We start from the raw sequence: 21,211 nt of genomic DNA, 5'->3' as shown, positions 1-21,211 counted from the left end.
TGAAGGGACAGTCATTGGTACGCATGCGCATTCAGTCGACACTTTTCAGTTTGTAGCGCCGTACTTCGAAAGTTGTTTCTACAGTCACATTGGTCTTCAGGAATAAGAAGCCACATTTTTAAAAAAATGACTCACTCTGATTGGTCAAAAAAGTAAGTTGCACGCTCTTAAAATCAAGTGTTCCTTTCAACTTTGCTTCTAAACTTCACTGTGCATGACGTTAGCCTATATGGAACATTTCCACGTGCCAAAACGGATGTTAATATGATGTAGCAACGAAAAATTAGTGTTATCTATTTACACACGGGTTATGTTTAGTTTGTTGATGCCAGATATGTTTTCATTTTACGTTCGGGTAGAAGGTGCTAAGATTAAATATCCATTGTAACACGACCCGATTCATTTTCCTATTAAACAAAGAGGACTGAAAATTGTTTGTTATTATACATTCTAACACGATCCGATTCATTTTCCTATTAAACGAAGAAGGCAGAAAACAGTGAATTATTATACAACAAATCACTGTACTGACGTCACAATTATTACGTCATGGCGTCAAACGGCATAGCGGCGCGCTGGAAAAGAAACCGATTGAAAACTGGCAAATATTTAATAAATGTCATCAAGGATGTACTTGAAAATCCTTGGTAACGTGTTAGAATCGAAATAATATATCTCATTAAGTGATTTGCTCTTGAATAAATCATTGTTTGTCGTTCAGATGCGTATTATTATATCACTCGTGATTATAATTCCTTCGAATCTGAACTCCAAACAATGATTTATTCAACGACAAATCACTGGATGAGATATATTATTTCTAAAACAATTCATTTTTCTGACGTCACAATTATTACGTCATGGCGTCAAACGGCATAGCGGCGCGCTGGAAAATAAACCAACGGAAAACAGGCAAATATTTGATGGATGTTGTCAAGGATGTACTTAAAAATTCTTTGTAACGTGTTAGAATCGAAATAATATATCTCATTTAGTGATTTGCTCTTGGATAAAATCATTGTTTGTCGTACAGATGCGTATTTTTATTGCCCCCTCGTGATATAATTCCTTCGCATCTGAACTCCAAACAATGATTTTATTCAACGACAAATCAAAAATTAAATATATATTATTTCTTACTTAGTTCCTTTTTAATACAGAACATTCGCCAGAACTAACAAAATAAGTTACTGCCAAACGATTTTGTGAATTTATTGACTAAACGCAAACATGTTCGGTTGGATTTCCTGATAGGCCTACTAAAGAGGCCGGAAGGGTGAAATAGCACTCCTTATATAAGGATTAAGTAAGAGTTCTTCCGAGCAGCATAATGTGGGTTACTAAATTCCAAACACAAACTTTAATATTGTACCCGTGCTGGCCTTATATTTGAATAAATTCAGGTCAAAGGTCATGACCTCTGAAATATAAAGCAGAGATTTTAATAATTTTAAACAATTTTCCATAACCCTTTTTAATCCATGATACGGAAATATTACCGTATCTGAAAATATGAATTAATGTAACCACTACTCTAAGCTACTCTGCATAGATCCGGATTTAAATATTTCATTTAGTTTAGGTTATTTCTATGTCAAATCTTTTTCAATGGCATTCCATATTGATATTTGATTTGATATTTGTCCTTATTTCTTTTTTATATCTATATAAAAGAAATACAAAAAAAAAAAAAAAAAAACAACAAAAAAACAAATCAACATAAGTGGTCAGTGGTATGCATTTAATCTACAGACAAACTAATTTCTTGAACATGTTATAGAAGGCTGATTTATTCGTTTATGAACCGCATAAGAGGATTGATTGCAATATTTGACTCTTTTTAACACAGTGTTGTTTTTTTTTTTTATAAAATTGCCACGGAGAACATACGGCCCGCCCGGGGATCGAATTCATGAACCCGCGATCCGTAGATCTGCGCTATACCTACTGACCTGGCACTGTTTGAATACTACCACTTAAAACGTCAAGGTCTTTTTTTAACATATGACTCTTACACAAAATATTTAATTGTGAATGAACCTTTAAAAATTTATAAGAAATCTAATTTAGTCAGATGAAGATTTCGACAATTAGATTAAGTATCTAAAATAAACTATTTTATCGAAAGATGCGCATTGGATATCTATAAGAAGTAACCCTTTGAATGTGAAGTGTTTCAATAATTACTCGATCCCAGAAAGCAAGGTGTTTGATATATTTCCTCCCTCGGACTGTACAGAAGAGTTTGGATAAACGGCAAATATGCTATGAAACACGGACTCCAAGTCCACCCGCAAGTCCACCTTTTTTCATTTGATTGGTAGAAATCATACTTAAAAAGGTTGAAACGTGTCTTTACCACTCTTTCCGTGTAAAATTCACAACCTGACCTGATAAAGCTATGACAAGTGTGATAAATTTTGTTTGCCACCCGCTTTTGCTTAGTCAGTGTTTTTTTTATTTAAACCTGGCAACTAGCCATATGACAAGGGTGTTAGCAGCAAGTAGGCAAGTATTTAGACGACAGAAGTATATGATATTCATTTGTGTGACAAAATACGATATATTGTGCGTCACTCACTTCTGAATGCTGCCGTGCACTGTATCCAGTACAGGACCTGCAAGGTCGAACAAAACCTCAGTAGCTCATACATGAGAATCTAGATAATTCAACGTAAGTTGTGGTCAAAATATTTTACTTTTATGTCGATTCTTTTGATCTAAATGGAAGAAATTGAGTTTACATAAAAAAGATCAATTTTCGAAACAAATCTTTAAACTACTAGAATCACTTCCCATTCTCTTAAAAACAATATTCGAATCATATTAGGCTAGGAAACGGGGTATTCGAAGCTGTGGTTTAACTGTAGCGGGATCGGTTCCTGTTTTTGCCGCATTCACATTTGAGTAGTTAATACAAAAATCACAATATGTGTAACAGTGAACCTTAAGAAGATTTATTTTAGAATGTGGCTAATTCTACTGGCAGACAAATTATTTTATATGTAGCAAAACACTTACCTTTATAAATACGATATGTATAGGTAAGAAGCCCGGTTATCAGAACGTCTTACCTACTTATTGGCAAATATGTGGGGGTGAAGAAATCTGACCTTCCTAATTAACCATGAAATTGCTGTTGTCAAACAAATTTGTGTCTTAGAGGTAAGCTGAGTGCGAATTACATCATTTATTTTGTCTGTAATTTGGAGCTAAAACAGATGTGAATGTCTAGCAAAATGGCGGACTGTTTTCAGTTTGTTTCAAAGGATTATGTTGAGCAAAGAATTAAAAGAGTCATTTGTTCCACAGCTAGCTCTTATAGTGAAATATTTAATTAAATATTTTCACACTTCATAACATCAGTATGTCACTGCATTCCTGTAAAGTACACCACAAATAAATGAGTCTGATAAATAAATTGCCTTTATCACTTGATTGTGGTCTTATCATGACCTTCCCAATTAAACCTGTCAGTTAAAAATTATGAAATAAGAACCGGGTTCTTACTGAATTTTTGGGGAAACATGAAGAACGCACCATTAAGAAGCAGTTTGCCAATAAATTTATCAAACCGGTCCATAGCTCATTTCCTTTCTTTTCACAGTGCAATATGATGCTTGTATTCCTAATCATGGCCGCATTTCAATGACAGGCGCCGTTGCCCAGTATAAATGTAGTTTACATACTACAGTTTTCAGTTACGACAACTAACATATGCAAGTCGTTAGGCTTATATGTATTCATTTTGGGAAAATGTCAACATATAGCACCTATATATCCTAGACAGGTTTTTGTACTAGGTAACCAATGATGTTCAGCGCATAGTTATAATACTATATTCATGAAGTGATCAACACAATTTATTTATGAATTTTACTTGCCATTCTATATTTATTTGCCAGTGCCTATTCCTAAAAAGGATTGCTAAAGTGGTGATTTTGAAGGTTGAAATGGACTATGTACATACAAATAGTGATGTTTGGCACAGAATGTCGATGTTCGGAAGCTTAATCATGATATATAGTGCAATAACCATTTAAGCACTAATCGAACAAATTTAACTACGATTTCTATAAATTTTGTAAAGAATCATTCTACTTTTGTATAGTAGACGCAACTTGACCGCGATGGTTGACCTTAGGCTGATTATTCATATCGGTTATTTCATTATAGAAATCAAGGGTGTTTAGGGTAGCCGTGTATGTTTATATGGAATTAGTTTGTATACAGTGCAGTATCAAAGTATATATACTTTCATTTGATCAATTAAAACTTTCCAATACACTAATTTATATTTACACAAAATTATATTTCCTTGAGTGAGAATATCTTAATTGTCTCCCTTATCATATTCAGATAAGACAGATAAAAAGAACATTCTGGGAAAACAAAGAACAATACAGACTTTTGAAATAATCGTTACACCCTGTTAATCAGTATTGTGGTAGGACAATAGAATATACTTACATGATGTCTCAAAACTAGATCAATAAACAATGACCCATTAATAAAGTTAAAGGGGGAATGACAGATACATAAAAATAGTTTAAAACTAATACATTGAACCATATTCAAGAAAACGGAATTTAAAAAGTGTCTGGTTAGAAATGGCCGTAAGTGTACATTTTCGCATAGTTTTGTCTCCAGATAATTCAGTTTTAAGCTTGAAAGCAATTAAAAACATTCTGACTAGGTATCAGAAGTAAAGGTAATAGTGTAAACAACGATTTGTGACCTAGTTTCTAACGCCAGTTTACCTAGTTCCATACTTGGCATAGATTTCATAAAGAGAAACATTCTTGCATAAAACTGCTTTTTCATTGGATCTGAGCTTGTTTTGAGGCAGAAAATCATGTATAAAGAAGGCAATTCACGTATTGTTCATTCATGACTTTAAGGCACCCCAATCATTTTGGAGGTATGTGTGTGTGTGGGGGGGGGGGGGGGGGGCACTTAGAGTTGTCCTTGATCGCCTATCTGTCTACCCGTCCGTCTGGTCGTCCATCAGTCCGAATATATGTCATCCATGTTCAAAAAAATATTTTACCCAGGGTCATCAACCTCACGGGATTATCATTCGGTACGGGTAGTTGTGCACTTGATATTTTAATTTAACACAGCCGGACCAGAGTTAAAGTCCATGCATAAAAGAGGCCTAAGTTTGTGTCGCATGTATTTAAAAAAGTATTTGGCCCAGGATTATGAAACATTGTACGAATATCATTCAGCATGTGAAGTTGTACACCAAGAGTTTTGTAAGAAACATCGCTCAGCCAGAATTATGGACTCAGACTTCTAAAATATGTATAAAGAGATAGAAAAGTTTGTGTCGCTAATATCTCATAAAGTATTTGACCCGCAGTTATGAAATAAATTGGAATATTATTCAGCAAGGAAGTTTGTGTCTCAAAAAATATTTGACTTAGCGTCATGTAACATTAGAGGATTATTAAATAGCAAGTTGCGCACCTGGTGTTCTGTTTGGATTTTACACAGCCAGACTAGAATTATGGTTTTTAGCTTACTGTGTGAAATATACACATAGATTGCTTAAAAGTTTGTGTTTCATATATTTAAAAATATTTCACCTAATGTCATGAAACCATGTTAGAATATTATCCAACATGTGATTTTGTGCACCTCAGTTTTTTTTATTTCCTTTTGCAAGATCAGTGATGGTCAGTGACATAGTCAAACATAAAAGTTTGTGTCCCATGTATATCAAAATGTACCTGCCATAGTCATAAAACAGTAGATAATTAATATATTGCATGTGAAGTTGTGCACCTGGTGTTCTCTGGGATTTCACTCACCTAGGTCAGAGCTATGGTCATTCACTTAGTGTAAAATATACATGAAGTGCTTAAAAGTTTGTACTGCATATGTCTTAAAGAAACTCATGGAGTTATGAAACCATGTACTGTGACAGGAGTGAGAGGCAATTGGGTCATATGGAACACATCTATTTATTTTCTTAATGCTGTGCAAGGGCCGAATACTATTTTCCCGCTGATGATACCTGGTATCTGCGCCTTGTTTCTTCCTTAAAAACCGTTTAGTGGCATAAAAGATGCAATTCAATACATAGTAACTTTTGCTATAAGTTAACAACCCAAACGCACTGCCACCATCCCAATAGAGCCACCCTTGTGCTTACTATTTCGAATTCGGCGTTGGGAAAAAGAAGACGATTTAACCGTGAAGGTATTGAACAATATGTAACTTCTGCGATTGTCTACTTTTGGGAAATTCATGGTAGCTCGATATATTTCATGTTCAGCCGTCAGGCTGACACGTATTTCAGTTCCGGTTCCGAATTCGGTGTTTCCTTTTAATTATTTACTGTTATATGCCGCCTTTGCACTTGAACTTTGATTTTCTAACAACTCGAAATTTAAATCAATTTCGTAGATTTAGATTCTCGACCAGGCTTGAAGTTCAGTGCTGGCCTAAAGTCAACAATGAAAATTTGAGTTTCGATTTCGAACTAGTCCCAGATTCGATACAATTTCGAAATTCTGCTTAAATATGGAATTTCAATCCTCGAGTCATCTGAAATCGACTGTAAAGAAAATCAGTTTATGGCACTTCTATTTATTTCAAAGCTCGCATATTTGTTCACTTAAGCGACTGCGAGAAAACCAGGCTTTTACATCAAGGAACTTTAATTCCGTAAGAATTGATGGAACTACACAAGGGTGTTAAAGTATTGCCGATAACGAAGAAAAATCTATACTAATTTAAAAACCGCTTAAAAACATGTACTTTTTCGGCTAGAAAACTAGTAAATATGAAACAACAGCTTCATGAATATGTTTTTGTTTATTTAATCTCATGTAAGCACAAAACAACCACAATACATACGATAATAAAACACAGCATTGCTCTCGGCCATTCTTAAGATCTATAGATCTAGAAACTATGAGACAATAATTATATTTGCAATAAAAAGTGATATTCCGTCTTGGAACGCTATAATTAGAATACATATTAAATTCTTTATCTGTACATATAAAACTACGGGATAAAAAGTTAAGCCCGAACCATCCATCGAGGCTAAATCCACTGGTGAACTGGAGGAGTTTGCTACAGATTCAAATGGGTGGATGAACAGTAACAAACTAAAAATGAATTCCTCAAAAACTGAACATATTGCCTTTGGAAGCGCCCCTCAGTTGAATAAGTTAAACATTCATGAGATAGATATTTGTGGTGATAAAATCAAGAGACAGAGTAACATCAGATATTTGGGGGCCTATTTGGACGAAACTTTAACTTTCAAAGAGCATATAAAAATAAAGTGTAGAACGGCAATGTTGAACTTTTTCCGAATCAAAAACATTCGCAAATATTTGACTCAGGATGCAACTGAAACCTTAGTGCTATCGCTGGTTATTTCGCATTTAGACTACTGTAATGTTATTTTATACGGTATTTCTGATTGTGACATCGCAAAACTGCAACGCATTCAAAATATGTGTGCGAAGTTAGTTCTGAATCGTAGAAGAAGAGGCAGTTCTAAGTAGGCACTCTACGATTTGCACTGGCTGCCGATCAAAGCCAGAATAAACTTTAAGATCTTGACGTACATGTTCAATTGCCATGTTGGAAATGCGCCTGCATATTTGATTGAACTCTTAACACCGAAAATCCCCCAGCGCTCCCTCAGATCCTCGGAGTCATCACTTGACTGTTACACCGTCCCTTTCAACAAGCGAAAAACTTTTAGTGATAGAAGCTTTAGTACTATAGGGCCAAAGTTGTGGAACAATTTACCGCTGAACATCAGACAAAGTTCTTCAATTGACTGCTTTAAGAAAAAGTTGAAAACGCATTTCTTCAGAGACTACTCTGCATTATTCTAAGTTTTGACTGAGTTTTAAAACAGTGATGCTAGTGACAGTGATAGAAATTTAATGTTTGTCTGTGATAATTATATGTTAGTAATATTTTAAAATATAGTATTATATCATTAACTTTAAATTAATAATTGCTATTTTAATTCGTTTTAATTAATCTTATTTGAACTATTTTATATTTAATATTTTATTTCAACTTGTATTGTACAACGCCATTGAATATGTTTTAAATGTAGAAATAGGCGTTTAAGCAAATAAACCAGTTTCAGTTTCAGTTTCAAAAAGTTAGATTTTCTGCTGATCGACTATAATGCGGTTAAGGTTTAGGAGTTTTTCATCAAAACACAGACATATTTGGTAAACACAAAAATATCTTTACCAACAATTTACCTGTCCATTACATTTTCTACCGTAGTGTCCCGTAAGACTGGATACTTAAAATATTCTCAAGAAGTTGTCCCCTTTAAATATAAATGCGATTTGTAAAGACTTAAAAAGAAACAATTGCTGAAAACTTCGTTTAAAGGCACTGAACTGTCCGTAAGTGTGGCCCCTTTATGCAGTCCTTTTCCGGAATTCAATGTATATATCAGTAAATTGACAGGTATAAGAAATGCACTATGTTTACCTTCTTTGTTTGTTTTTTTTATTTATTTTTTTCACATTTAATCAAATAGGAAGTGAGTAGATTAGCAGATCTATTTCCAATCTGACTAAAGTACATATCCTATTACGCTACGCATAGGATCTGAGAACGACCTATTCATAGCCTCGTTCTGACAACCCTTTCGCTAGCCAACCAGGGCTTAGCTTACAACATTTTGCAAATCTACCTGTAGCTTTGACTTTTGATATTTACAATTCTTATGTCGTAATGTGTCAGATAGCCGATTAGCTCAGTCGGTAGCCCGCTTGCTTTGTAAGCGAGGGGTCGCGGGTTCGAATCCTGGAATGTACGCACATTTTCTTACTCTCTGACTTTTAGAACAAGTCGTCTGATTGGTTAAAATAAAAATAGCTATACTGGAAATCCAAAATATACAGAAGACGTATGTGAATGGGTCGTTCTCAGATCTTCGTTTAGAAGATCAAGTACTTAAGTCAGATTGATCTATTTCCTAACTGGTATAAAAACCAAACTGTCAATTAATAGACTGCATAAAAGTCTCAAAATACATTAGCTGATATCTAAATTGTTTACCGATTTATTGCACAAAGTTTCTTACTTTGTGTTTTATGGGGGAGACTTCGATGCGAAAAATGTGTGGGGTTTATTCGGGTGGAGAAATCACTATCGTTTCGTATGCCGTTGCTCGCTCGTGATGCGTAAACGGTTTGGAACTGGATTTTGAAGTAAGGTTTTTCTGAAAGATTAATCTTTTGCCGAAAAGGTGGCCAACCATTGATAAGGAATTATTGTTTTGGAAAAAAAAACAATACGGACCTGGAAGCAATGCACATGTCAATCTGTTCTTGATCACCTTTCTCATGGCTCATTGTCACAGGAGCAATTTTTTTTTTCAAAATGGCTTTTTGTCATTTTTATCCTAAGAAAACATTATAATTGTAGTAAATTTAAGGGCATATGGCTCATGGACCCATACTGTATCCTAGGTACGTTACTACCACCTGTGATTGTAACACGACTGTGAGATTCTACTCTGCTTCTCTTATATACCGACTAAACATTATTTTTTTTCAGTGCTATATGCACTAGTACTAAAAAGTACATCAAATTTTCTGAAACAAACAATTTTTAACTGATGAATATATTTGTTTATAGTTTTACCGTAAGAAAATGTTTCAGCACGGTAAGTTTCAACTTCAACCCCAGTGCCTCTATGTCTGGTCGTGTGTGTAGTTCACTATTTCTGCGTTGTAGGCACCACAAATGTCAACTAGATTCTACTTTGACAGTAAATAAATTATCATTCATGTTCCAATCTTCCAGACTCAAGTGTTTACGTGTTTATATGCCGCCGCAATGTTCTGGCGTGTATGTTTCAGTGCCATCATGTAGGTGACGTGCACTATTTTTAGAAACTGCATAGATGTATATAAACTTTGAATGAAGTATTTACTTCTGATTTCTATATACGACCTAAGATGTTATTGAAAATAACATTGTTACAGCAGTAACTATTTAATACTTTAATTAAAATTTGCTGAATATCGGAAAATTTCGTTTTATGCAACGCATTTCATTCGTGGGGAGGTTTTTATAATAGCATATGGCCAGCCGAATTATATCGTGTATAGTGGACGCAACTTGACCCCGATGGTTGACCTTTGCATTATAATACATAATGAGGCACAACCTATTATTGAAAAGGAGTGTGAGTAAAAACACGAGCTGCACGAGAAAAAGGAAATATAAATTTATGTAAATATAAATTAGTGTATTCATGGTATTGGAAATTTTAACTGATCAAATGTAAGTACATATACCTTGAAACTGCAATGTATACAAACTAATACAGTATAAATATACACGGCTACCCTAAGCACCCTTGATTTCCATAATGAAATAATCGATATGAATAATCAGCCTAAGGTCAACCATCGTGGTCAAGTTGCGACTACTATAAAATGCGAAGAATTTACGTGGTTAGAATCGAAATAATAAATATGTTCCAATAATTTTATCAGTAAATAAAATATGGGCAGTCGTTCGGATGCGAATATTAAATCACTCGTGCTACGCACTCGTGATTTAATTATTACGCATCCGAACTCCTGCCCATATTTTATTAACTGATAAAATATAGGCACATATTTATTATTTCTTAAGTAAAAAATAAAAATCACCGGTAGGGAACCTCTGTATTGCGGTCACTTGTTATATCAACTTTGCAACTTACGGGTTGCATTTTTATAAGAGGTATTAGTTATATAATATTTTAACATTTGTTTCTAAATTGCTTTACTAGACCAAAAGCTATTATGCTATCATTTTGTAGATAGCTTTGTTGTCATTTAAGAAACGTGTGATATCTGACCGGACTGATTTACTACAGACATTACATGAAAATGGGTCGCTATGGCCGAGTGTTTAAGGTCGCCGACTTCACATCACTTGCCCCTCATCGATTGGATTAGAGCCTCACTCGAGACTTGAATTCTTCATGTGAGGAAGCCGGCTGGCTTACGGAAGGTTGGTGGTTCTACCCAGGTGCCCGCTCGAGATGATCAGGATGTTATAACTAGAATTTAGGTAATTACCTAAGTTGAGTATCTGCAAAAGTTCAAGTAGAAACAATCTGTCATAGAACAATGAATAACCTTTGTTTTGAATAGAATTAAACACCCATTGTTAAACATCTCAAAGATATTGCAATATGCTTATATCAACTGAAGAGGATGTTTCCACTGGTAATTGTAAATTAATAAATTTTACCAGTTATATTCCTCTATCCACATTTTGGCTTATTCTATTTCTACAATACTTTCTTTTAGAATCATTTGACTGTTCCACTAAGGCATGTTTAAAGAGTACAAGTTGTAACGCAAGTTCTTCTTAATCTAGGATATAACCTCGATTGTTACCGGAGTCGCAAATGCAATCATAACAATGTACATACTAGACTGTATTCTGTCTAACTGTTTCAACTTAAGATGTCATGTTACTACCAGCTAACATTTTATTTTGATTTTACTATTAAACTTATAAAAGCTGCTTAGACAGTTTGTATTATAGGGTATAACTTTGTCATAGGTAAGGTGATACCTCCACTGTACGAGTTCGATAAGATTACGCATAGTGTAAACCTCAAAATCTGCAATTCTAATCCGAGATCTTTTGGTTATGAATTCGAATGGAAAATATTCAAAGAAAAAATTACGAATGTAAATTACTATCGGGTTATCCATTGGCATATTTACATACATAATATCTTTGTTCGCTGTATCATTATTTCCAACAATATAATTAATCACAGAGGTCATAGACCACCAATTGCTCTTTCTCCTCCATCGAAACAAGTCAAGCGTAATATTTCCATAACTTGCAATTAAGCTGTTCATTTTAAATCCTTGCTGTCTATTAAGCTCATCGGCAGCTTTGAGTACTTTATCATAATCAGTCTCAAGGTAACCAATATCAGCGTCATGATCCCACGGAATGACGTCACAATATCTGTAAGCCCCAAGCGCTGTTCCATAATCTACCCAATAAGTAACATTATATCTCTCCAGAGATAAAGTCACGGTTTTTATCAAAATGCGCAATTTGTTATTTTTCTCCTCGGAAATATCACAAGTGGAAACTTTATTTTTATTTATTCGAATTAACATTGTGAAATTCAATCCAACCAGGGTTAGTAAAACGAGGTTTAGGCGAGTTTGCCGGCCACGAAAAATCCAAGTACATCTCCATTTGCATACATTATGATTGCAGAGCTTAGATCGTATACAATCTAACATAGTTGTAATAGAAAAGAAGTCCAAGATTATCTCGTCTGTCAACACAAGCCAGTTTTTAATTCACTTCCATAAACGCATCATTATTCAAGTCTTATAAAATGTAATGTAATGACTTAGAAAATATCAGATTTCTTGTTTAAATTTTGTGTTTAGGTCAGCTTTTCTCCTAAACATGCAACACTTATTAACCATCAAAAGCTGACTCTGTAAAGCAAGAAACATAACTCCATCCTGCTTTTTGCAAGAATAATTAGCCCTTTTGGACTTAGAAAATATCAGATTTCTTGCTTAAATGTTGCGTTTAGGTCAACTTTGCTCATTAACGGTCAAAGCTATTGCTTTAAAACTTGGAGCAGTTATTCGCCATTTAAAACTGACTCTGCACAGCAAGTATAGTAGCTCTACATTGCTTTTTTTTGCAAGAATAACGACCCCTTTTGAACTTAAAATATCATGGGTATGACAATAATTCTATTATACAGAAACAGAAAAATCAGATGAGCATCTGCACCCGCAAGGCGGTGCTCTTGTTTTATTTCAGCATGCTTTCATGGTAACTTATGTACTTTTGAATGTATATTTACTTTTGAAATAATGTACTGCATAACTCAGGTTTAGTTCGATTTCTTTTTATATTTGTGAGTTCTTATTACACGTCGCTTTTACATAACTTTAATGAATAAAATGCCCCCACCCCCTCCCACAATTTACCACACTTTGAGCAATGACTGTCTACCACTGAGTTCTAGTATATCATGCTTTGTTAAGCGTACGATTTATTTCACAAAATCTACGCTACATTGTAACACTTAAGATTGACAAACTTTTCAAAGTTACACAATGAGAATTAAGTTTCAGTGCTTAGTTAACAAGCATCTCTAGATGACTTTTGAATAATTCTTTATGTAAATTACTTTAAAGTTCATTCTTTCGCCAGATACAGCTTATTGGTACATTCGTTACTTAATTAGATTATGCTCTTTGTTCATTAAAACTCTCTATTGATAGAGAGTGAGTGGCGCAATGGTTAGCAGGTTGGGCTACAACTCCAGCGGTCCGGGTTCGATTCCAGGTCGCGGTTGATATCCCGACTAGTGTTCAGTACTGGTACTGTTTCCAGCACTATCGGCCTAGACTGGATGCTGGGAAGGTAAATATCACACCTGAAGTGGGCTACGCTGGAAATAAGTTGTTTCATCCATTACAGGTTGGGACTTTCGTCCACTACCCTCTTTAAACAAGAAACTTTACCTTTTTTAAAACTTTCATATCAAAACAAGTAAATGTTGTGTTAAATACCGATAACCTAGATGAGTTTTCATATACGGAACGCAGTTAAATAGTTCCGAAAGTTTATATGAACTCATTGCCCTTTGCTGCTATTCTGCCGACTTCACATAAACGAATTATTTGACAATACTGAATATTGTTCTGTAATCATGAGTTTACAAATACATGTACATGTTTAGCGACTCCAACATATAGTCGACATCACCCTTACATAACACAGGTGGCAGTAACGTACCTAGGATACAGTATAGGTCCATGGGCCATATGCACTGACATTTATTACAATTATAATGTTTTCTTAGGAAAAAAATGACAAAAAGCCATTTCGAAAAAAATTTTGCTCCTGTGACAATGAGCCATCTACAAGGTAAGTATGAACAGTTTCACACGTGCATTGCTACCAGGTCCGTATTTTTTTTTCAAAACAATATTTCCTTATCAATGATTGGCCGCCTTTTCGGCAAGAGATTAATCTTTCAGAAAAACCTTACTTCAAAACCCAGTTCCAAACCGTTTACGCATCACGAGCGAGCAACGGCGTACAAAACGATAGTGATTTCTCCACCCGAAAAAATCCCACACATTTTTCGCACCGAAGTCTCCCCCCTAAAACAAATCAAGTACACCTTGTCAGTTGAATTTGGTAAATAATCTTCGTGAGCCATCGCTGCTTGTTTATATTCGGGTACTCTTTGGATTTTATCGCTACGTTTGAAATACGTAAACTGTCTCCGCCAATGAAAACGTTCTTTACAACCACCGTTTTGTCAACGGTAATCATGGCAGGCGAAAGTAATTTTCGAAAGCGAAAAAGTTAAATTGCAAATTTGTAAGTAATTACGAAGAGTTAAACCTGATGTTCGGTCTTGCTAGTTTGCATTTGGCCAATTCTGACCGGTTGTAACGTTATTTTTAACTGGGACGGAGTACTTGATGTGTTTTAGTGGGGAGACTTCGGTGCGAAAAATGTGTGGGATTTTTTCGGGTGGAGAAATCACTATCGTTTTGTACGCCGTTGCTCGCCCGTGATGCGTAAACGGTTTGGAACTGGGTTTTGAAGTAAGGTTTTTCTGAAAGATTAATCTCTTGCCGAAAAGGCGGCCAATCATTGATAAGGAAATATTGTTTTGAAAAAAAAATACGGACCTGGTAGCAATGCACGTGTGAAACTGTTCATATTTACCTTGTAGATGGCTCATTGTCACAGGAGCAAATTTTTTTTCAAAATGGCTTTTTGTCATTTTTTTTTCCTAAGAAAACATTATAATTGTAATAAATTTAAGTGCATATGGCCCATGGACCCATACTGTATCCTAGGAACGTTACTGCCACCTGTGTTACATAATACACATTTCCCCGACGCCACTTAATTATTCACCATTATAAACAATATGACATGTGCAAAGGTCAAGGTCAGATGCACCCAAATTAAGTTTCCCTTTTGTTTGTAGATGAAATCACTTCCCTTTTATATCATATAGTACAATAAATGTGTTTTTCATCAGTTTAGAACTAATTCAACAAGAGGGTCATGATGCCCCTGAATCGCTCACCTGAGTAATATGAGCAACATGTTTCAAATGTCAAACTATTAAGAAAGTCTGTAGGTCACATTCATGGTTAATGCAATTCAGTTTTACGATCGGTGTGCAAAACTGTACATGTCATCCAAATTTCTAGGCTGTATCTTAAACAAGAGGGCCATGAAGGCCCTGTACCGCTCACCTGACCTATTGACCTAAAGATCATCAAGATTAACATTCTGACCAAGTTTCATTAAGATATGGTCATAAATGTGACCTCTAGAGTGTTAACTAGCTTTTCTTTTGATTTGACCCGGTGACTTAGTTTTTGACACCACATTACCCAGATTCGATTCTGACCTAAAGATTATCAAGATTAACATTCTGAGCACGTTTCATGAAGATACAGTCATAAATGTGGCCTCTAGAGAGTAAACAAGCTTTTCCTTTGATTTGACCTGGTGACCTAGTTTTTGACCCCACCTGACCCAGATTTACACTTGACCTAAAGATCATTAAGATTAACATTCTGACCAAGTTTCACTAAGATATGATCATAAATGTGACCTCTAGAGTGTTAAATAGCTTTTCCTTTGATTTGACCTGGTGACCTAGTTTTTAATTCTACATGACCCAGATTCAAACTGGACTTAAAAATCATCAAGATTAATATTCTGACCAAGTTTCATTAAGATATGGTCATAAATGTGGCTTATACAGTGTTAACTAGCTTTTGCTTTGATTTGACCTGGTGACCTAGTTTTTGGCCCCATCCAACCCAGATTTAAACTTCACCTAAAAATTATCAAGATTAACATTCTAACCAAGTTTTATTAAGATATGGTCATAAATATGGCCTCTAAAGTGCTAACTAACTTTTCTTTGATTTGACCCAGTGACCTAGTTTTTGATCCCACATAACCCAGATTTGAACTTGATCTAAAGATCATTAAGATTAACATTCTGACCAAGTTTCACTAAGATATGATCATAAATGTGACCTCTAGAGTGTTAAATAGCTTTTCCTTTGATTTGACCTGGTGACCTAGTTTTTAATTCTACATGACCCAGATTCAAACTGGACTTAAAAATCATCAAGATTAATATTCTGACCAAGTTTCATTAAGATATGGTCATAAATGTGGCTTATACAGTGTTAACTAGCTTTTGCTTTGATTTGACCTGGTGACCTAGTTTTTGGCCCCATCCAACCCAGATTTAAACTTCACCTAAAAATTATCAAGATTAACATTCTAACCAAGTTTTATTAAGTTATGGTCATAAATATGGCCTCTAAAGTGCTAACTTTTCTTTGATTTGACCCAGTGACCTAGTTTTTGACCCCACATAACCCAGATTTGAACTTGATCTAAAGATCATTAAGATTAACATTCTGACCAAGTTTCACTAAGATATGATCATAAATGTGACCTCTAGAGTGTTAAATAGCTTTTCCTTTGATTTGACCTGGTGACCTAGTTTTTAATTCTACATGACCCAGATTCAAACTGGACTTAAAAATCATCAAGATTAATATTCTGACCAAGTTTCATGAAGATATAGTCATAAATGTGGCCTATACAGTGTTAACTAGCTTTTCCTTTGATTTGACCTGGTGACCTAGTTTTTAATCCCAGATAACCCAATATCAAACTCGTCTAAGATTTTATTGAGGGTAACATTCTGACCAAGTTTCATTAAGATTGGGCAAAAACTGTGACCTCTAGAATGTTAACAAGCTTTTCCTTTGGTTTGACCTGGTGACCTAGTTTTTGAACCCAGATGACCCAATATCGAACTCGCCAATATTTTATTGAGGGTAACATTCTGATTAAGTTTCATTAAGATTGGGCCGAAATTGTGACCTCTAGAATGTTACCAAGCTTTTCCTTTGATTTGACCTGGTGACCTAGTTTTTGACTCCAGATGACGGACGACGACGGACGACGGACACAGGACGATCACAAAAGCTCACATTGAGCACTTCGTGCTCAGGTGAGCTAAAAACGAAGGATTGGTACTGAATATTACATTTCCAGAATATGAACACAGACGCAAGTCACAACATTATTGTGCATATAGGTAATATAGCATTGTTATGATTGCAATACAATACGTTAATATGCGGTGTAGATCTGCATTGACCAACACTAGTTTTAACTTTCACTGTTGTTTTATTCATTAGTACCATATAAATATCTTGCATTTCATTTGTTTATCCTTAAATATGATATTATTATAATATTATTTCATTACATTTTTATTCGTTTTTTTCTTACCAATTTGAAAACAAATCACATTCATTCTTTAAAATGCAAATATCAACATCTGAAAGCATTCAGCTATGATAAATTTCCAGACAATTTCAAAGTACATACCTCTTCAAGAATGATATTATATATATAGTTATAATTTATATACATATGGCCATAATAGTACATACCTCTTCATGAATTATATGAAACATATAGTTATCATTTATACACTTATGCCCCCAAAGCTACTTTGAAAAGAAAATACTGTATTAGCATGCGGTTTGTGAAAAATGCCACTAGATGGATGACGTTGGTAACAATATATTCATTTTGTTTAATTTTACCAATCATCTACTTTGATCATCCTTAGTGGCATTTGGTGTAAACGTGCGAAGGGAACTGCATACAAAGACAAAAATAGGTGACATTTAAGGAAATTGCTGTGTACAAGAAGTTTTTCGACTTATCTCATTCTATCTAATTGAATTGTCCTGGCTATAACTCTAAAAGTGCTGAAGAGACTTTATTCAATCTGCATACAAAATCTGAGGACGTTAAGAGACGTTCTTGTGTACAATAACCATAACTTAACATTGTTTTCTTCACAATAACCTTCCTTTAATTAATATTTGTGTTAGGACAACTCCAAAATTATCTAAGGGCTTTTGTTCAGCTTCTTCACATTATGACAAGGTACGTTGAGAGAAAGTGTTGCCATCGTGCTTACTTTTTCCAATTTTCTCCCTTTATCAAATCTGTTTGTCCTGAATATTACAAATGAGAAACGATGTGTGTATAAAGTACATACAGGGATAGATACATTTACTGGAAAAGAAAACAATTCTTATAGGGTCCACAGTTTGTTACTTTTAAATTACCCCCTTTTAATACATTGCATTTTTTTTCCAAGAAATGGTTTAAGAGATTGTTTCTTGAGAACAATTTAAGGAATTGTACACCGAAAGTTGACATTTCATTTCACATAATGAGAGGAGATACAATGTGCAGGAAACTGTCTATACCAGTTTATACCCTTTTTGTTATATTAAGCCAACAAAGCGCTTGACAGTTAATGTTTTTTGTACGTGTCACATTAAGAAATATCTTCCGATAAATGCAATAGAAAGTTAGGCCACAAATTTTACATTAAAATCGTTTCTATTCTGCGGGGTAAAGGTATTCAATTTTATAAACAAGCCTATAACCTGAATCTTTCTAAAGAATATGCGTTTATTTGTATTAAAGACTTATTTCGGATACAAGACGATTGTTCATCATAGAATGAAATAATATACCTTGCCCCTCCGAAAAGAGAAAAGAATAATGTATTGGCATATTTACTGTTCTTTCAAACATTAACGTGATTGAATGGTTTATCAATAAAAGTAAGCATTGTTGTTGTTGATAAATAATACCCTTTTATATGCAAGGTAATGTATCTATTCAGTAGGCAATATGATCATGTTTATTTATATTTCATAGCACTTACTGCGACCTTTGACATATATCTGTGTCATTTAAACTGAGAAGCATCAGTATGATCAAACTGACTGCATTTAAGTTAGTTAGATAAAGGAAATTATCTTAACAAGAAATCAGAACTATTTGGTTTAGTAGTCTCACCCCAAATTAAAACAAGTCAGAGCTGTCCGTAAGACAGCGCGCTCGACTTTCAGTCTCAGTGCTTGACTCTGAATTAGAGCTTTGCCAGTAAAATCTTTATAAAACTTTAATAAAAAAATATAAGTTAAAAAGGGGCATAACTCTGTAGAATTTCAAAACAGAGTTAGTGAATTTGTTTCTCCTGGTGTAGACTTTGACAGTAAATAACTATTTAAAGTTTCAAGTCAATAGCTTTGATAGTAACAGAGATATTTGACTTTATCAAAAAATTTAACCAACGGCGACGCCGACTCCGACGCTGTGGCGAGTGCAATAGCTCTTCTTTTTCTTCGAAAAATCGAGCTAATAAAGCAACGAAAAGAAACATTTAAAACCTTACAACATGTCCTGCCAGATGGTGAACTTGAACGTTATCTCATGATAATATGTATGAAAATGTTACATAAAGATTTACTGGGACGTTTTTGATCTGTAAAATAAAAGCTTTTCTAAAATTGTATATAACTAATATATACTGAACAAGAAACGCGGCAATGCCACGAAACCAGGTTTTCAACACTTTTCATAAGAATAAAAAAGTATACTGAATCACAGTGCACCACTTTAAAGCACAACCCTAACCCTAACCCTAACCTAACCCTAACCCTATTTTTAGTAACAATGACCTTGATCCCAGAAACCCCAAAATCAATCCCAAGCTACAACTTTATATAAGTTTTCTATACACCAAGTTTCATCATGATAGCTCATTCCTAAGTTAAGTTATTGACCGGAAACCCTTTTTCTATTTTAAATAACAGTGACCTTGACCTTGACCCCAGAAACCCCAAAATCAATCCCAACCTTTGTCTTGATATAAGCTACATACATACCAAGTTTTATTCAAATATCTTTACCGAAACAAAAGTTATTGACCGGAAACACCAGTTTGACGCCGCCGCCCGCCCGACCAACGACATACCCCAATCTAATACCTCAGGTTTTCGTTGAAAACCTGGTTAACAAAATAGCTAAGTGCCCCCCTCCCGCCCCCCATATTTGTTTGCTAGTACCCTTAAAAAAATTCATAAATACTTCTTGAAATGTGGTGTACACTCAGAACAATATGTTATTGATAAAATTCTAAAACTTTCAACTGAATCAAAACCCGTCTTCAGCAGGCGCGTAGCTAGGGCATTCTTCATAGTACGCAGAGGTGATGCGTAGGGGTCTTGGTATCCTCCCCATGATTCTTTTTTCATCTGAGAACCGCAAATGGTGCATTTTGGCGTGTATTTGAAGCTAAACATTGCACGAAAACCTTATTCGTTCTTAATCTTTTATATAAAATGTATTATTATACTAGGTATGCGTGTAATACTGCACGTGCAATTTGTGGTTCATTGATCCATGTTATATGTGTGCAGTAGCCTATTCAAAATAGATGGTTGGTGGTAACACACTTTCAAAACATCATTATGATTGGATAACAAGAGATGTTTGTATAAGTATATATTCGAGAATTTTGCCATAACTCCAAACTGAATACTAGTCAACAAAGACATGCTTAGTTTCATGATATTGTTACAAATGTATCAAATAAGAAACTGATGCCTTGCATAGGGAAAATACTTCGGCGAATGTCATCTACGTCTGCATTATGTCAACTTCGTTAAAATGTATTATTATCTTTTCTTCAACTAAAACAGTATTCTGCAAAATATTTCTTACTCCTTTTAGGTCATACCAAATTGATTAATAGTTCTTCGGAAAATTTTCCAAAAAAGTAGGAGCGAGCGAGCGAAATTTTTTTTTCTCAATTTTGATTTTTTCAGAGGCGGGTAGATTTTACATGGAGCGAGCGGGTATTTTTTTCCCCCAGCTTGGACCCTAAAAGGAGGCATAACCAGTTATGATTATACATGAAGTTAACATTTCTTTAAGAATAACATAGAAATCAAACATTTACAGTGTGACTAACACAGTAGATAGCTTTTCTATATGTTTTAAAGACTACATGAATGGTTTTGCAAATAAATTCTTGCCAAAACTCACTGAATCAGTTTGTTTTTATTTTGTATTTATAATTACTAAGGGATTAGTGTCTTATTTTTAATTTTGATTCATTGTTCTACATTAATCTGAAGGCGTGCCCACTTATCGGCAGAGGATGGTGAGGAATATTTAAGACAAAACGGGCACCCAAGTGGATTAACATATCTTCTGAAACCCAGTTAGATGGCTTCGACACATGAGC

The 21,211-nt window shown here is 34.7% G+C and overlaps 1 protein-coding gene across 1 annotated transcript in view; it reads right to left on the bottom strand.

Moving 5' to 3' along the window:
• LOC128546166 (IgGFc-binding protein-like) overlaps nt 1-21,211 on the bottom strand; it is a 67,790-nt gene that overhangs the window by 10,519 nt on the left and 36,060 nt on the right. The gene's annotated exons all lie outside the window — the stretch shown is intronic.

The sequence above is a fragment of the Mercenaria mercenaria genome, chromosome 2 (genome assembly GCF_021730395.1).
Source record: "Mercenaria mercenaria strain notata chromosome 2, MADL_Memer_1, whole genome shotgun sequence".
Classification (NCBI taxonomy): Eukaryota; Metazoa; Mollusca; class Bivalvia; order Venerida; family Veneridae; genus Mercenaria; species Mercenaria mercenaria.
Note: the sequence above shows the minus strand (reverse complement) of the source record. Positions and strands in the feature narration are given on the sequence as shown.